The sequence below is a fragment of the Equus quagga genome, chromosome 15 (genome assembly GCF_021613505.1).
Source record: "Equus quagga isolate Etosha38 chromosome 15, UCLA_HA_Equagga_1.0, whole genome shotgun sequence".
NCBI classification, from domain to species: Eukaryota; Metazoa; Chordata; class Mammalia; order Perissodactyla; family Equidae; genus Equus; species Equus quagga.
This window is the reverse complement of record NC_060281.1, coordinates 75,067,203-75,084,759: the sequence shown is the minus strand read 5'-3', so window position 1 is coordinate 75,084,759 and position 17,557 is coordinate 75,067,203. Positions and strand designations below refer to the sequence as shown.

Genomic DNA, 17,557 nt, shown 5'->3' with positions numbered 1-17,557 from the left:
TTACCAAAATTGTATCAGGTAATACAATATTAATTCAACACTATCACCAAATCCACATTTCACTTCATCAATTGCCCTGGTAACAATCTTCATAGTTACCCCGCCGCCTCTGCCTCCACCAATTTAAAATCCAACCCAGGATCATGCATACGTTTAGTCGACACGCTGTTCTCCTTTAATCTGGAGGAATTTCTTAGCTTTCCTTTGTCTTTCTTGACCATGACATTTCTGAAGAGTATGGACCAGTTGTTGTGGAAAATGTCCCTCTTTCTGGGTTTGTCTGATGTTTCCACGTGCATGTTTTCGAGCATAATGTTGAATCCTTTGGAAGGGGCTGGCTTTTTCACTAGACACCTGCTGTAGCATCGCTCCAAGCCTTTGGCTTCTGTGAACCCTGTGGAAGCGGGCTCTGGAGGAAGCCCATCCAAGCTTCCTGTGTTAGTGGCTCACAGTTTCTTGACGCTCATTGGCCAAGATTTTATTGGTGTTGTGCTTTCAGAGACCATGTGACTCTTTGGAGCTCCCTTAAGCCCACAGACCATTTTAGGTCAGCTTCAGCTAGGTGTGTTTCGGTAAATCCACTTACAGATTCGGGTCCCTCTTAAGATTTATTCAGGAAGGCAGCCTTCCCATAAAAACATAAAGTCTTCGACTTCCTTTACTTAACCATTTACACTCAAACCATTACCATTGCTCCGTATTCCAACTTGTCTGAATTTGCCTCATACCCTCGAATCCATTCCGATAATTGATGCTTTACTCACAGGCTGCACTTAACGCCGATTATGGGGGAGTTCTGAAGTGATTGTTTATTAAATCAAATCACTTTTATTCTCTGAGACTCAAGTGTTCTCATCCATAAACAGGAGAAAATAACAGTACCTATTCACAGGTTGTTGCGAGGATTAAATTTGAGTTAAAGTCAGCCACATGTTTAGTAAAATGCCTGCGACGGTGTCGGCTCTCAAATCCTTTTCTGTGTCTTGAGCGGTGTATTTGTACGTGCATATGTGTTTCTGTCTACCTCTCCGTATGGGTAGAGCCCACCCTTTTCTTTGCAAATAAAGACCCGCGTGTCCTTTCCAGAACAGCATTTGAGAGAAAGCTGGGGATGAGGTAGTTAATATTGAGTTTTGCGAGCCCCTTCTTCATTCGTGGTTGAGCAGCATGACGTGCAAATATGAGCTTCTTGAGGGCAGAGATGTTTGTTGATTTGGGTCACAGCTGTAACTTCGGCACCAAGAGTAGTTCTGGGCGTATGGCAGACACTCAGCCAATATCTATTTAAATCACAAGCCCCCGTATGATAGCCCTGGACACTCACTTGAGAACAAGATGGGGTTAGAGCACTAGCTGAATTCCAGGAATGGCTCAGATCTACGTCGGTTAACTCTCTGGTCCAGGGAAACAGGCGGAAGAGATGCTCTTAACCACAGACCAGTGGGGCCTTAACTCAGTGCTGATAGTGGAGCTGAAGGGGGATGTTAAGGCAACAGCAGTGAATGAAGGCTGGTAAATTCAGCCCCTGGGTTCCTTGCTCTGATTTGCCACTTTTGATTGGAATTATAGTCAATTTCCAGCTATCCGATTCTCCGCTGTGCCAGCACTCCACAGCCTCCCGCTGATCCTTGCAATGGGCCTTCATGATGGTGTTCACAGTCTCATCTCTTCAGATAAAGTCACTGAAGCTGAGAAACACCATATTCAAGACCGGCTTTCTTGTCCCAATAAAGTCCCCAGCCCTTTGTTGTGGGATAAGGGAAGGAAGTTTTCTCAGTCCTACACATGGACCGCAGAAAGGAAGGCGGTAATTTCCTACATCTGGAGGCCCTCTGTCAGTTGTGTGTTAAGTGTTATACATGAATATCTTACTTAATCCTCTCAGCAGTCCTCGAGGGGAGGTACTGGCATGTCAATCTTGCAGAAGAGGAAACTGAGGCTCAGAGAAGTTTAATAACTCTCCCATGGGCACCCAAGTCTGCCCGTCTGTGCTCTGAACCATGACACACTAATGTCCCACACAGAGGATCCAGCTACTGGGCTCCATTGAAAATGTGCTTTGGCCTCCAGACTCGCTTTCCCACCCTACACGCCCCCTCCAACAAGCCCTCGGCAGGAGATATTGGGTTATTTTCACATCACACTAGAGCCTGCAAAGTGCTTGCCCATCCTTTTTCCTCCATGTCAATGAAATGAGATGTCAGACGGTGCGTGGGCTGGGAGGTATTGCAACATTGGAGTCTAAAGAAATGTCCACTGAATTCCTGAGTGGCCACATGAATGCACCATTCTGGGCATCTGTCTAGGGTTACTGAGATGTGGAAGTTGGGCTGTAGCTGGTGTGAGTGACCACAGCTCGACTCTGGCCGCTCAGCTCCAAGCAGATGCTAATGACTCTCAGGCAGAATGTGGACACAGAGAGGAAGGGCTGTATTTCAAATTTCCCAAGCCTTAAGCAAGCCACCCTGACTTTAGGGCCACTCTGTGCACTGCCTTCATCATCCAGCAGGAGAGAAACTACAAGTTGGCTTTGAGCGAGACCATCTCCCATTATTGCTTAATAACCTCCTGGGGGTCTCTTGGTATATTGCACGCCCCTATTGTCTGCTTTCTTTTTAGGGGTGTGGAAGGGGAAATAAGGCTTTGATATAAATAGAGACTAATATTCCTGGGAAAAGAGGGTGTTGTCCTCGTCATCCGTGCAGGCTGTGCAAACATTTTCTTCCACTGAAATGTAAGCTGTTCCAGGTAAATCACTGAGGTCTCCTAGGGGATGGATCAGCACACATTCACTCATTGACTCTTCATAGAAACTGAGGCAGGGCTACTTTATGAGCCATGAGGGCGGAGGAGGGGTGAGTGGCAGAAAAACTGGGCTGGGACAGCCTACAGCTGCGTTTGCAGAAAACAACGCCTAGGTGTCTCCAGGTGTTTGAACCAACACCCTTGCTTTTGGAGTTTGAGATGCTGAAAGCATTTTACAATCCAGCTTCGTTCGCTGCCACTTTACAGACACTTCCTTGGGAAGGCGGCATGAGCTGATGTCTCATCTGGAAGTTTCCTCTTTCCAAAGAAACGTGTCCGGCCTTTCCCTGGAGACTTGAGTCAAGTGATGGGCAGCAGAAATTTTGGGTGATGTGTCTTGCTTGGGTGACAAGTCTCAGCTCTGAGGATATACACCCTAGTGTATGTGTACATAATCTGTTCTTCAAAATTGGGATTCAAATAAGTATCCAGGGAAAAAAATAGGAGAAATCACTAAGAGTTATTGAGCACTTGATAGGCTGCAAGAAGCTACCTGACACATATTACTGTCATTTAACTATCTCCCTACTACGATGAGGTGAGTCCTGACATTATCTTGATTTTATTTTACTTTTTTAAGGTTTTTTTTTTTTTTTTTTTTTTTTTGGTGAGGAAGATTGGCCCTGAGCTAACATCTATGGCCAATCTTCCTCTTTTTTATTTTTATTTTTCTCCCCAAAGCCCTAACAGATAGTTGGATATCCTAGTTTAAGTCCTTCCAGTTCTCCTATGTGGGATGCTGCCACAGCATGGCCTGATGAGCAGTGTGTAAGTCTGCACTCAGGATCTGAACCAGTGAACCCCAAGTGCTGAAACAGAGCATGCAAACTTAACTACTCCACCACCGAGCCAGTGCCTTGATTTTAGATGTGAGGAAACTGAGGCTCAGAGAATCTGTTAACCTGCCAGTGCCACGTGGTCTGTCATTGTCAGTGCTAGGACTTGAGCCCAGATCTATGGACTCCAAAGCACAGCACATTGTTCATCAGCAACATGCCAGGCACCTTTGTTTCTGCTGCATGACTTCATTTAATTCTTTTTTTTTCCCTGAGGAAGATTGTCCCTGAGCTAACATCTGTGCCAGTCTTCCTCTATTTTGTATGTGGGTCGCTGCCACTACATGGCTGCTGACGAGTGGTGTAGGTCTGTCCCGGGATCCAAACCCAGGCTGCTGAGGCAAAGCACAATGAAATTAACCACCAGCCCCCCGGGCGGCCTCAGCTACGTTTAATGCTTAACACCTTTCCTCTCTCATCAAGCCCATGTGACAGCTGAGAAAGCAGAAGCTCAGTGAGAATAATTCACTCATCCAGGGGCACGTTGGGAGAGACGGATCCAGATTCAGATCATCGGCTCCCTTGGTGTTTTTCTTCCTTTTGCAAAATGCCTGCCATGTTGGCGTTGCCCTCGTGCTGTCCCTCTGGCCAATGGCTGTGGATTTTAGTTACTCAGATGCTGGAAATGTGCCCACAGGTCTGGACAGGCTCTGTGGGTGAGCACAGATGGCACAACCCCCTTGTTATGGGTTGAATTATGTCCCCCCATCCCAATTCATACATTGAAGTCCTAACTCGCGGGAGGTCACGATGTGACGTTATTTGGAGACAGGTCTTTACAATGGTAATATAGTTAAAAGGAGGCCATTAGGATGGGCCCCAATCCAATTTGACTGGTGTCCTTATGAAAAAGGGGAAATGTGGATACAGACGTGCACGCAGGGAGAACGCCATATGGAGACGAAGGCAGAGATCACGGTGATGCGCCCACAAGGCAAGGGACGCCCAAGACTGCCAGCAAACCACTAGGAACTAGGAGAGGAGCGTGGGACAGATTCTCCGTCCTCAGAAGGAACCAACTCCGCTGACACCTTGGCTTCAGGCTAGCCTCCAGAACTTTGAGATGATAACTTTCTGTTATTTGAACCACTCAGTCCGTGGTACTTGGCTACTGCAGTCCCAGGAAACTAACACCGCCCTGGAGTGGAGGGAGGCACTGAACATGGCCCTGAGAATGAACTTCGCCCAAACTCAACTGAGGATCCTGGTAGGCGGTAACTTCTGCAGTGGCCACATCTGGGCCTCTGGTGACCGGGCAGAGTTTAGGCTGGCTCATTTCAAACCTCCTGTCATACAGCAAGCCCAAGGACACGCCTGATTAGGGTCAGGATTCTCTTAGCTTGGAAAGACCGGCTTGAATTTTCACTATCACATCTGGGAATATATGCCATCCAGTATATTTACCAGCATCGACGTACACATGGAAAGTATCACAAAGCCGCTTATCTGGACTTGCTCATTTTTAGTTACGGGTTAAATATCAGGTACAGATCCAGGCCAATGGTTGCACCAAATTAACCACAAGAGCTAACATTTATGGATCGCCTGCCTTGTGCTTTTCATTTACTGTCTTATTCAAATCTTCACAAGAATTCTATGAGGGGACACAATTATCATCCTCTTTGTACACGTGAGAAAACTGAGTCCTGGGGATGTCAGGCTGTTTGCCCATTTGGGCAGAGTCTTCCCTGCTGGGACAAGACAATGACCAGCAACACTCGACTTTCCATCCTTAAAACTCTAAGTCCAGTAGAAAGAGGCCCTCCCTTCCCAATATTTCCAGCAAAAGTCCCACAGTGACCTCTGATTGGATAGAATTTGGACACGTGTCTCCTGTTGAACCAATCATCGTGGCTGGAGGATGGAATATGCTAATTGGCCATCTGTTGGGTAACAAGGATGAAGGAGTGGCTCCTCAGGGAAAATCAGAGTGCTGTAACCAGAGGAGGAAGTGACTCTGTCGTCTGTGGCATGACAACCTGTGCTATGGAAAACCTGCCATCGTTTTGCTCAGAAGGAGCTCACTCATCCTGCCACAGTAAACCCAGGACTATATATTTTCAATGAACCTGGAAATTGCTTCTGTGTCGACCTGGCCTTCCGGGAACTCTCCTTCACTCCTTGTCTGCTCCAGTTTCCATGGTTTGAAGCCAGAAGCACCAATCTATTTCTAATCCTTTAAATAACCAACCCATGAAATTAAAGCTAGGGCCTGAAATTTTGCAACTGGAACCTTAGAACTCCTTTTCTGGACAAAAACTGGGAATATGGGGTAGTCAGGGCTGGATTCAGCTCCAGGTTCTGTATCAGTTATCTCTTGCCACAAGAATGCTGTATGACAAATAACCACCCAGGCCAGTGGCTCACAATAATAAAACTTATTTACTAAACTTTAATAAAGTAGGTGGATGGGTCTGCCAACTGGGGCTTCCTCAGGTGTTTGTGGTCAGCTGTGGGCCAGCAGGAGTCAACTCTGTGGCTTTACTGCCTTGGCTGGGCTTTCTTACTTATCTATGGCCTTGGCTGGGACAACAGGGCTGACAGCTCTGTGTCCCATCCTCCAGCAGGCTGGCCTGGCTACCTATGGAGAAGGCAGAGGGAGAAGAGTGCACAAGATGTCAAGGGTGTTACTGTCCTAATGGCCAAGGCAAGTCACAGAGGCCAAGTCCAGAGTCAGTGTGGGAAGAGGCTGCCCAAGGCTGTGCATATAAGGAGGTGTCCAAAATTGCATCATTAAATGCAATCCATCTTCCACAGGCCCCAAATCTTTTCTGTCAGTTTCCCGATGAAGTGGAAATCAGGAAGTGAGAATTGTACCACAACTAGCGGAAAAACAGTATCTTCTCACTCCTAGTCCTGACTCTGGCCTCATTGACCCCTGATGCCAGGACTACGAAGCCAGAGGTCCCAGTCTCCATTCCGTCTTTCAGCCACTCACTCCATGAGCATTTCTTGATGGTCTAGGAGCTGGGAGACGACAATGACACAGTTTCCATCCCAGAAGGGCTGTCTCCCATGGGAACCAAACTGGAAGTCAGTGGTTACATTGTAGCCTCTTAAGTGCCCAGCAGAGATATGGGGGTAGCTGCTGCAGCCCCACAATAATGAAATGACAGAAGAATAGCCACTGTCCCTCTGCGAACCCCGGAGCTGGAGCCAGGGGTCTCTGGGCCCTCCAGACCAAGCCAGGCGCTTCTCCTGCCTCCCTCTTCTGTCCTCGCCCTGCAAGCCATTCCCCAGAAAACTTGGTTAGAGGAGGCCCAGAAATAAGAAGGATAAATGTAAATATAAATATAGCACCAGAAAGTTCTTCTTCATGAGCCCAAGAGAGAGAAAGGGAGAGACTAGTCTGGAAAAATTGGTTGGAGGAAAGCCCAGCAAATGCTCCTTTGAAGCTGACTTTTCTCCCCGCTCCCTTAGTCTCCCTCCCGGCCACTAGGACCCCAGTTCTCTGCCCCGCCTCTGGGAGCTTCCACCCAGGAAAGACAGGGGGTCAGAGGGTGGGTGACAAGCCAGCAAGATCAGCTCGAAACAGCTCTTTCTTTTCTGCCAGTGACCGGTCCACACCCAGGGTACATAAATCCTTTCTTTTATTTCTACTATTATTACAGCTTAGGGTCTGGTGCAGGCCATAAACGGATTTAAGAGGCTGCTAGAGCACAGAATTTAATATAGTTGGCATCATTAAATAGTGGCAGAGCTAACCCACTTGGGAACGTCCGGACCCTCCCTCTCCAGCCCCTTTTCCCGCCTCCTGCCCCCTCCCTCCCCAGCCCCCAAGTGGTCCTGGCGAAGGTTTCCTGCGGGGCAGCCCTGGCTGAGGGGGAGGGGGGGAGGGAAGTGGAACATAGGCAAGAAGGCCGGGGAGGGTGTCTGCAGCCCGTAGAGAGGGCATTGGGCAAATGACCAATTAGGGACACTTGGGGAGATGGGACAGAGCATTCTAGATAAGCAGGCTTTTTATCAGCTTATAAAAATACCACTTTCACTTATCTGCTGGCTCCTTCTCCTGGCTCCTGGGAACAGATAGAAGGGTAGACAGAGGGAAGGCCTGCAGGACAGGAGGGATGGGCCAGGGTGGGGGACACTCGGGGCATGGAGCCAGGAAGCAGCTCAGGGCTTCGGGGCTCAGGAAGCCAAAGAGATGCTGCAGGGTTTTCTCCCTCCAAACTTATCAATCTTCAGATGTCTGTTCTTATTTTACTGCATGGAGCGGGCAGAGTGCCACAGTCCTGTGTGCTTCATCAATTCCTGATCTATCTTTTGTCTCTGTCTCTACATCCTCGGCTATGAGTCCATCTGTTGTAATACCTTCATTTGTTTTATTCAACAAATATTTATCTAGCATTGACTATATGAAAGGGACAGACACCGTGTTGAATAGGAGAGCCATGATCTGTGTTCTCAGCAGCTTGGAGTCTGGGATGGAGACGGATAAGAAACAGGCACATGACAAAAATGATAGGAGGTGGTGGCCATGAGGAGAGCTGGGAGCAGAGGGAATGGCATGTGCAAAGGCCCTGAGGTGGGAACAAAGGTTGGTGCAAATGAGGAATGGAGAAGGAGGTGGATGGAATGTGGAGGCAGAAAGTGGGGCAAGGAAATGTGGTGAGAGGAGCAGGCAGGGCCAGCTTGGCAGAGCCTTAAAGATATGGGAAGGAGATGGGATTTTACCCTAAGACTTTGGGATGCCCTCTGGAGGGCTATGAGCAGGGACGGGACAGGATCTGATGCCTCATTTTTGCTTAGCCGTCAGTAGCTCAGGCATCCTTGGGGGCTGCACTGGGCCAGTGGGTGGAAGGATGGTGCTGGCACCTTCACAGTTGAGAGGGGTTCCAGCAATCTGGGATGGGGGTCCCAATCCCAACTCTCTCCAAACTCCTGGGGAACTTGGGCAATTCCCCTCCCTACCTCTGTGCCTCTGGACCTGTTTCCCATAGGTAAAATTAAAGAGTGGGACTAGTTATTGCTAAGGGCCCACTGGAGTCCCCCGCTCTGGGATGGGTCTGTGTCAAAGCCCCCGGGCCTCTGTGAGGGTTGAGAGGGGGCAAGGGAAGAAGTGGGCTGGGGGTGGAGGGTGGAGCTGAAGACAGTCTTGACCCTTTCCTGCCGCAAAGCTCCACGTGTCCTCCTTCCTCCTGAACTGGTAATTCTCAGCCTGGGTGGGGCTCTCGAATCCGGGGTTCTCTCCGGAGGAACCTCACCGCGCTGGCGGTGAATGATTCCTGATGCGCTCACCCAATTTCTTCTGCCAGGCTGGGCAGGGGCAGCCCGCCTGAGTGCACCGTGTGCAGGGCTGCAGGGGAGGAGATGCGAGGGTCCAGGGTGGGCCACGGATGCAGTGACTGAATGCAAATCATGAATGAACAGATGGGAGTGCGGCCGTGCGTGGGAGCGAGTGTGTGCATGCATGCACACGCGGGCTCTGTGTGTGACTCAAGGTGAAGGACCGTAACTGTGTGTGTGGCTTTCTGTGCATGACTGCTTGTGACTGTATGTGTGACGGAGTTAATGTCCACGTATGTGCAGGTGTGAGCCTGTGGGAGGTTGTATGTGACCATGATTGTGAGTCTGACTCAGTGTGTGCATGTGAGTGTGGGACAATGAGTATGAGAGCATGTGGATGTGACTGGAGGTGTGCATTTGTGGGTCTTGCCTGTGTGAGCTTGTGTGAGATTGAGTATGGGAGTGTGTCTGTGCATTTGCATGTGCAATGGAATAGGTGTGTACGTGAATGTATGACGATGAGTCTGGCAAGTGCTGTGACCCACAAAATCGCTGCCCCGAGATATGTGGTGGGGGACTCTGCCTGACATGAGCGTGTGTGTGACAGATCGCTGCACCTGTACTTGCAGTGGGTGGCTGTGCATGGCTGTGCGTGCTATAAGTGACTTGTAAGTGGCTGGGTCTGGGGCATCGTGTTGCTTGAGCCCTTGAGGACAGAGAGCCAGGATGCAGCGTTGGGGAGAGGCCAGGACACAGGGCTCAGGCCAGCCAGTTTCCTCCCCGCACCACGGGGCAGAAACGGCCAGGCCAGAAGCTTGCTGCTTTCAGCGAGGGGCTCGTGGGGGGCTGGGCTCAACAGCCCAGGTAAGTGCTGTGCCCAGCCCCCCACCAGCCCCAGAAGGATTTGCTATCACCTGGGCATCTCCAGGGCTGCAGGGAACAGATCCACCCCAGAGGGAGCACACCATGGACTTGAGGGATAATGACAAAGGTCGCCTGTGGTGGGGACTTGAGGGCAGCCAGCCTGCAGCACCTGATCCCGTGGAACCAGCTTCCAAGAAGTAAACGTGGTTAGGGTTCGGAGTCAACTCCCTGTCCACCCGGGACTGGGGAGGGTGCCGTGAGTGTGTATATGATGGGGGGGGGGTGTGTGCTATGGACCAGTGGGTGGGGTGTGCTTGTGTATTAACTACCCCACCTCCTTAACTCCGCCTGCAGAGGAAGCCACCACGTTCCCCCCACTGTCAAGCTGTGTACCCAGCACCTTGCTTGCACCTCACATTTCCAGCCTGCCGAGGGTGCGAGGGGCTCGCCCTGTGCACTGGGGGGCAGGAAGGGGGTTTCATTTATGACTCTTTCCCCTCCACTCCCAGGCACCTTTCCCCCAGTTCCCAGGAAGTGACTGTGGAATCTGTTTCTAAATATAGCCTCTGGTGGCCCGGGCCGCCTGCAGACAGTCCCTGTGGCCTCCTGGCTGAAGGGCAGAACTGCAACTGCCTTCCAGGAGGCCCAGGCCCCAAGGCTTCTGCTTGGAGCTGTTGGTAAAAATAATAACCATAAAAGAGGCCATTAAAAAAGGAGGGTAGCTGAACGCTGGGTTATGAGCCCACGACACCAGTGATCACGTGATGATGTTTGGGTGGTGGCTGCCCTGCAGGCTACACACACACACACAGGGCATTCTACAATACACAGACCCACGCAAGCTGCACCACACACACTCAGGGCCCACACACCGCAGACCCACCTAAGGAGGCACCCAGAAAAATTACACGCATAGTTTTAAACGCCCTCTCTCAAGGAAGGACACACAACGAAGCACACGCACAAATCGACACAACTGCAGAGGGACACACAAAGTCCCTCTTCGAATGACAGTCATCCAGAGAGACTCAAGGATGATGTCATCCTCAGCCACACAGAAGGAGACGCACAGCCCACCTCTCCAGGCGAGTGGGAGAAGCTGAACTTGGCTACAAGATGGAGATTGGGAAGCAGGTGGGGGAACACAGCAGGTCAAGGCCCTTGCCTGTGCTCAGATCCAGGTGTTCTGGAGCCAGGCACTCACTCCCGGGTCCTGGGAGCTCACCAAGAAGCATCAGGAGCTGGGAAATCAGGCCCTTGGGGGAAGCTGTTGTCGGGGAGGAGCTGGCCCTTCAGAGGTCTGGGAGAAACCCCAAAACAACCGAGCCTGGGGTCCATCTGCCAGCATCCTGGGGGGTGGCGTGGGAGGTGCCTGGGGATCCTGGAGTTGTGGCAGCCTCAGAGAGAGCGCATTTTGCATGCAGGTGGGAAGACTCAGTCCCTGGAAGGCTGGGGGGCTGGCAGGTCCCCGAGGAAGGGGGAAAGTTGGAGAGTGGGGACTCCTTCGCCTCCCTTTGGGGAGCTCCTCTCAGGGTTTGGGTCTCAGAGTCCCCCACCTTCTAAAGAAGTCCTTCCCTTCCTAACTTGGCCTTCTGGCAGCCAGCGCTGTGCCAGGAGCCGGTGTGGGAGAGGTGTGCGCCAGGGAAAACAGGCGGCAGGGAAAAGGGTCTAGAAACAAGAAGGCGAGGGGGGCAGTGCTGGGGGGCCCCACAGGATGGGCGCCAGGTGCAGATCTCTCTGGATGGCGGGTCTGGAGCCCCTAGGAGGTCTGGGACCTTCCTGAGACCCGCCACTGGGAGCTTGAGGCAGCGGGTCCCGGAAGCGCACTCGGTCTTGAGTGGCGCATAGGCAGGAGAAGGGCCGCACTTGGCACGCTCTCTGCTCTTCGCCTTGAGAACAGTGTGTCGGAGGAGCACTGGGAACGCACAGCCCAATTGCTGCGTCCGCCTCTGCCTGCACCTCTGCAGGGCGCCCTGGGCAGGCCGAGCCCACAGCGGCCGCGCATTTCCTGGCATGGTTCCATGGCCTCTGGGGAAGGGGCTCAGGTTCCCTTTCAGGCTCTATCTGAAGGCCCAAAGCCTAGGGAATGGCAAGGAATGGGGTGTATTTCCGCAGAGTCTGTGTGACTGGGGACAATTCCTCACCCTCTCTGAGCCTAATTATTTGCTTCAAAAAAAATGGAGCCAGGCACATCTTCTCTCCCCCTTCTACCCCACCCACCCGCTTCCCTCCCTCCAGGGGACAGTGTGTACTGGCTTGAGGCTGTGATGAATAGGGCCAGGGTTTGGGAACAGAACACGGAGGTTTGGAGGGGAGAAGGTCAGCATCTGCCATCCTCCCTCCCATCCTAAGTGCTCAGGAATCTGGGGCTATATGCCCACAGGCCTTTGTCTGGGTCCTTCTGCTTCCTTAGGGGGAGAAGGAAGAAGGGATGCAGGACAGAGATGGCTCTATGTGAGTCTTCACTGAAGGAGCATCTGCCTTCACTTTCAGACCAATGTGCTTTTCGAGTCTTAAAAAGGGTCCTTTGCACTCAATCTGATAGACCCTTCCCACTTGCTTTCCCTTCCCTGGCTCTGTAGAGAAGCCCTGCCTGGTAAAAGAGGAGCTCCTGGCTTCTGGATTCAGATGGCCTGGGTTCAAGTCCCACCAGGGTGCCACGGTGGCCAGAGCCCCAGGAGCCACCTTCTCGTAAAGCTATTTAGAGCTAAATGAGCGAGTGAAACCATTTTACAGCAGCTCCTGGCCTGCTGTAAATGTTAGTTATTATTGCACCTCAAACGCTAGCAGATTTTTGGGCCTCAAATATCCATATTTCTCTCTTTGTGGCTGTATGGACATAAGTAGGACTCCGCTGAAAATATTAATGCAAAATGCTGGGGAGGGAGGAAGACAGGGGCTCCGTGTGCTGCGGGAGCTTCTGCTGCTGTCTGGGAGTCAGCCTGGAAAGGAGTGGGTGGGGGCACCATGAGCCAGCCCAGAGCTTGTGGGCACATTAGATGCCCCACTGAAAGCAGTGGAGGAGCAGCTAAGTTTTATCTTTCCTGACCAGCCCAGAGATGGATGGGGGCTTTGGCAGAGATTGAAACAAGGCGGGAGGACCCTGGGGGGAGGAGTCCTCCCCATCCCATGGCCAAAGGCCTCTGCCAGCACCACCCTGGACCTCCGCTCTCCATGGCCCCTCGATGGCTGCCAAGCCTGGAAGCCGGAGCTGGTCGAAGCCCGGGTTCTTTCCCAGAGCTTGCTGCCTCCAAAATGGAAACGGAAAAGTCAGTCTGCATTGCCCACTGTCCACCCCCCAAAAAAGAGGGGCATTCCTCCCCCCAACACAGGTTCAAAGAAGAAAGCAACGAAACCCCCAAATATTATTTTAATGTTATTTATATTACATCCACAATGGAAAATGTTTTCTCTAAAAGGAAACGTATAATGTATTCTTTCCCTCATAAAGACCTTGCAGACCTTAATGCCACTATTTCTAGTTCCCGACTTCTCTCCTTCCATTTAGGAGAAGTTATTCCGGGCAAGCGAAGGGGTCGCTTGGTTGGATGCGGGGAGCGTCGGGTGCGGATGAGACGGGCAGCAGATGTGGAGAGATTCCGAGACTCCTAGAGTCCCAGGTTCCCGGTGGAGATGCTCGAGGTGCGGGCTTCGATGAAACCATCCTGCCCGCCGCCCGCGCTCGCGTCTCCGAGGTCATCGCTCTGAACTCCAAGTTGGGGCTTTTGCTCAGGACACGACCCTAGCCAGCAGAGATTCTACTAAATCTCGATTTTTCTCCCCCGTTTAAAAAAAAAAGGGGGGGGGGGTAGTTTTTCAATCCCTTTCGTGTTGAATCTACCTAAGTGGCTCCGGAAAGCCAAGAGCGACGGGCGGAAGCGCCCTGCAGGACACAGAGCTCGCAGAGCAAGTGCGCGATTGTCCTCGGGGCGCCCCATTGTTGAGAGCGTTCGACGGGACTCCGGGGTTGCCATGGAGACCAGGAAACCGAAGGGCCCTTGCGGAAACAATCGCCAGGAACTTCTCCACCGGGGACCTCGGTCCGTTGCACCCCAGGGCGAGCCTCTGTCAGTTTCAGCCCAGTGTTTTCCGGGAGGGATTGTGATGGGGGGCAAGGCATCTGTGGTCCCCGCTTCCGGACCCTTCTATCGAGGCCGCGTCCCCAAAGGCCAGAAACCCAGCAGCAGGAGGCCAGAGGAGACCCGCTGTGGTGCTCACGGCCCGGGCTGAAAGGGAAGAAAAATTAGAGGTCTCGACCAAAGAATCCCGTCGGTGACGGATCCTTCCAGTTTGGGGTTTGGCGGCCCTCGTCACCCGCTTCCCTTCACCTCCTCAAGGTCATTACTAGAGTTTTCACTCGCAGCTCCAGGAGGGGTGGCCGCCCCCCTTCCTTGCATGCGCAGAGTTCCTCCCGAAGCTGGGGCCTGTGGCCTCCTCCCAGGCAGGTTTCTCCCAGAAAGAGGAACAAGGGATGTGGGGTTTAGCCAGGCAGATTAAGTGGACTATTCCAGGGTCAGTAGACTAGCTTTTCAGATTCTCTTGACCTGGGTAGGCCCAAGTCTGGAAGACTGGTCAGACCCCAGGAATTCCCAAAATCACTGGCCTGGCTCATTTTGGCCACAGGGTGAATGTTACCTGAATCATTGGGTGGCTGGGAGGTATGAGCTGAGCTTTCTCAAAGTGGGTAACTATTCTCACAATTGCTATCTCCTTTGTTTTCTTTGCCGCTAAGAGTTCAGACTCGGTGGTATAGACAGAGAGGAACCATTGCCCCTTCCCCCTTAAATAAAGCGCCTTATGAAACATCAGATCGAATTCTCTCCAGTGGGGATGCCTGGCTCTGTGAGGCCCGGGCTGGCTGGAAAGAGGCCCGCGGGCAGCCAGGACTGGAGCTGCAGTTTCTTCTCTGGTTTTGAATCCGGCCCTTTGAGCGAGCTTAACACGTGTGGATTTAATTTCCCTTTCTTTCTTGCTTTCTTTTCTTCCCCCACCTCCTTGTGAGGGAACAAGAAAAATAGTCTGCCGTGTCGACAGCGCAACACCCTTCCCTTTGCCAAAGAAAATCTGTCTTTCCCAAGAGCCCCAGAGCGCAGGGGGCTCCCAGTTTCCATCGCACCCTCCAGTTGAGGGAGAGGTACCCAGACAGGCCCCCCCCCCCCCCCCCCCCCGCCCATATCCCAGACCTGGAGGTATTAGCTTGAGTCTCTATGTTAACGGATCAGAGCCCTGGAATTCAGTATATTTTCCCCCCACATCTTTTGGGGCTGGGGGACACGCTGATCATGCAGACAGTGACTGTACCTGGCCGCCTTTCTACAGACTCTGGGCTGCAGTTACAGGTAGAGTTCTCGTGCTCAGCGCAGCCCACAGGATCGGAGGAGGCTCCGGGTGCTCCCAGCTCAAGACCCCCACCCTTGTTGTCCGCTGGGGACTCCCCAAATTGGAGGGAGCAAGAAAGCCTCCTTTGCGTCTTCTTACCGCCTTCTCTGTTCCTGTGGAGCCCGCAAATCTCCAGCACTGATGTCTCAGCTGGGCTTCTAGAAGGATGTTTCCACTTCTATTTCTCATCTCACTACCCCAACCAAGGGGGAAAAAAATCTCATCTGCCGAACTTGGGGGAGAGAAGAGGCATATTTCCAAAGCACAGAAAGCAGCATCAACATGAATAATAATAAGTAAAATAAGGAGTAATAATTATTGGTGGACATATTGGGGAATATTGGATATCAAAATAATGACAACAGTTAGTATTCTTCCCAAATCCTTCTGGTCAGAAGGGAGGGGCGGTGGCTAGGAACTAGGAACCCAATAAAACATTGGGAAGGGAGATACTGCAGTCCCGGAAAAAATATAACAGAGCCGGATTTAACTAGGCAGGAGGGAAAGTGACCCCCTGAGAACTTCCCAGCCTCAGGCTGACCCTTGCTTTCGCAAAATGACTTGGCCAAAGTTTAGTTTTATCATCTCTATTGTTATGATGGTTATTAATTTTCCCGGTCCCATCCGAACTTCTGCCTACTTTTCGCCTTCAGCAGAGACCCGAGTCAGGCGGGGACACATGGGAAAAAAATGGAAAGGGAGTGGATTCTTGCGCGAGTTCTCTTTTGAGAGGAAAGAAACATGGTGGTTTTGAAGGCGACTTTCTTAAAAACAGAAGGAAAGAATGAAGAAAAAACATCGACAGCGGTCGGCCCTCGCTTTTGTTTGGGTTTTGATTTTCAGATGGGAACCTCTGCTCTCCGATGCATGGCGGCATTAAAATCAGGGCAGGGATTTGGCAAAATGAGGAAAATACATGTCGGGAGAAAATGGAGCTGGAAGCTGGTCGGGGAAAGCATTAAACCTCCGAAAGAAGGAAAGGAGGTCGCGTGCTGCCGCCTCTGCCTCGAGTTGAGTTGACTGCCCAATGGTTGGGGGAAAGAACGGAGATTCTCAAACCTAGGTCGTTGTTTTCTTCTAGTCGCAGCGCGCCCTCCGGAGCGCCTGGGAAAGTGGGTCCGGGAAGCTGAGTTTGCGGAATCCTTTGTGAGCCAGACCAGGGGGGTTGCGGGGCCTGCGCAGGGATGCGAGAGAAGGGAGCCAAATGGAAAGGAGCTCGCCCCGATCGGAGTTTCGCCTTCCCCTTCCAGCCCCAGCGGAGCCCAGGCCTCCGGTTCTGGCCCACCTTGGCCCAGAGGTCAAATAAGAACTCCTCTCAAGGCTTTAGGCGAAGGATTTCGCGTTCGGCTCTTGGCATCTGGGAGCAAACGCTGCACCCAACGGGCCTCACATTGGGGAAAAGATAATTATTAATACCTTGGGAAACGAAAGCCAAGCTTGGGGACGCCCCTGTGGCCTGGCCGAGAGGAGGGACGCGGGCTCTGCTTGCTCGAAGCTGCAGAGTCTGCGGCCCGGGGGACCCTGGCGTCCGCGTCCGGCGCTGGAAACCACTGCCCGCTCTCCCCGCGGGCCTGACCTCAGCTCCTGGGGCCGCTCGGTCGGCTGCGTTCCTGCACTTTTCGCTGCCGCTTCAGCCCCAGACGGACCGGGCCTGGAGCCAGGCCATGCTGCGGAAAGCCCTGGGGGCTGGGGGCGCGTGAAACCCGGGATCGAACCCCGAAGCTGGGGGCGAGTCCGGATTCCGACGTCTGGCTCCCTCGGGGACGCCTTGGCGGGGAACTTACCCTTCCAGAAGGCCCGGCGCTCGCTCGCTCCGTGCTAGGCGGGCCTGGCTCTTCTCTCGGCGCCGCCTGGGGCGTCTACGCAGTATGTTTCGCTACTGAACCTAGCGCATTTCCAGCTGCACGCGGAAGCTCGCGCGCGTAAGCCCCGGGGCTGCTTAGCAATCATGCCCATTGACGAGACCAAAAAACAATAACCCTTATTACAAAACAAAACAGAGCACCTCGTCCCTCTGCAGGCCCCAGCGCTTTAATTTTTCTCCGCAGAAATCGCTCCTCTCCACCCACCCCACCACCCACTCGCACCCCGCCCCCGCCAGGCCACGCGGGGACCAGTTGCATCCCCGGACCTAGCTTGCGAATGGACTTTTTCTCAGCAAGAAAGATTGCGGACGACTCTCTTCGTCCTAACGTGCTAACGTCGGTCTCTTTTCCCCTCCGTGATAACCCAGTAATTACTTCTACGCAGGTCTGGAAGCGGCCCCGAGTTATCGCGTCCCAAACGTAACCAGCTAGGGAGGTGCCTCGATATTCATTTGCCGAGAGCTCCTCCTTGAAAAGAATTTTTTTTTTAAATAATAAGACTGTCTTGCCTCCTGTAAGAGACCTCGTTCCACCCGAAACAACTTGCTTTCTTTCCAATCGTAGGCTGAGGTGGGCTCCCAC

General features: G+C 52.3%; 1 long non-coding RNA gene across 5 annotated transcripts; it reads right to left on the bottom strand.

Moving 5' to 3' along the window:
• Positions 1–13,085: 13,085 nt before the first annotated feature.
• On the bottom strand, positions 13,086–17,550 carry LOC124226173 (uncharacterized). 5 transcript variants are annotated; one of them, XR_006885221.1, is made up of 4 exons: positions 17,242–17,550; positions 16,170–17,045; positions 15,210–15,342; positions 13,086–13,957 (listed from the first exon to the last, which is right to left on the bottom strand). It is a non-coding gene; the product is annotated as an uncharacterized LOC124226173 (long non-coding RNA). The 5 variants fall into 5 exon arrangements; XR_006885222.1 differs by lacking the exon at positions 17,242–17,550 and having other exon boundaries at positions 13,086–13,473; positions 13,573–13,957; positions 16,170–17,235; XR_006885220.1 differs by lacking the exon at positions 17,242–17,550 and having other exon boundaries at positions 16,170–16,284; positions 16,396–17,235.
• Between the last annotated feature and the right edge of the window lie 7 nt (positions 17,551–17,557).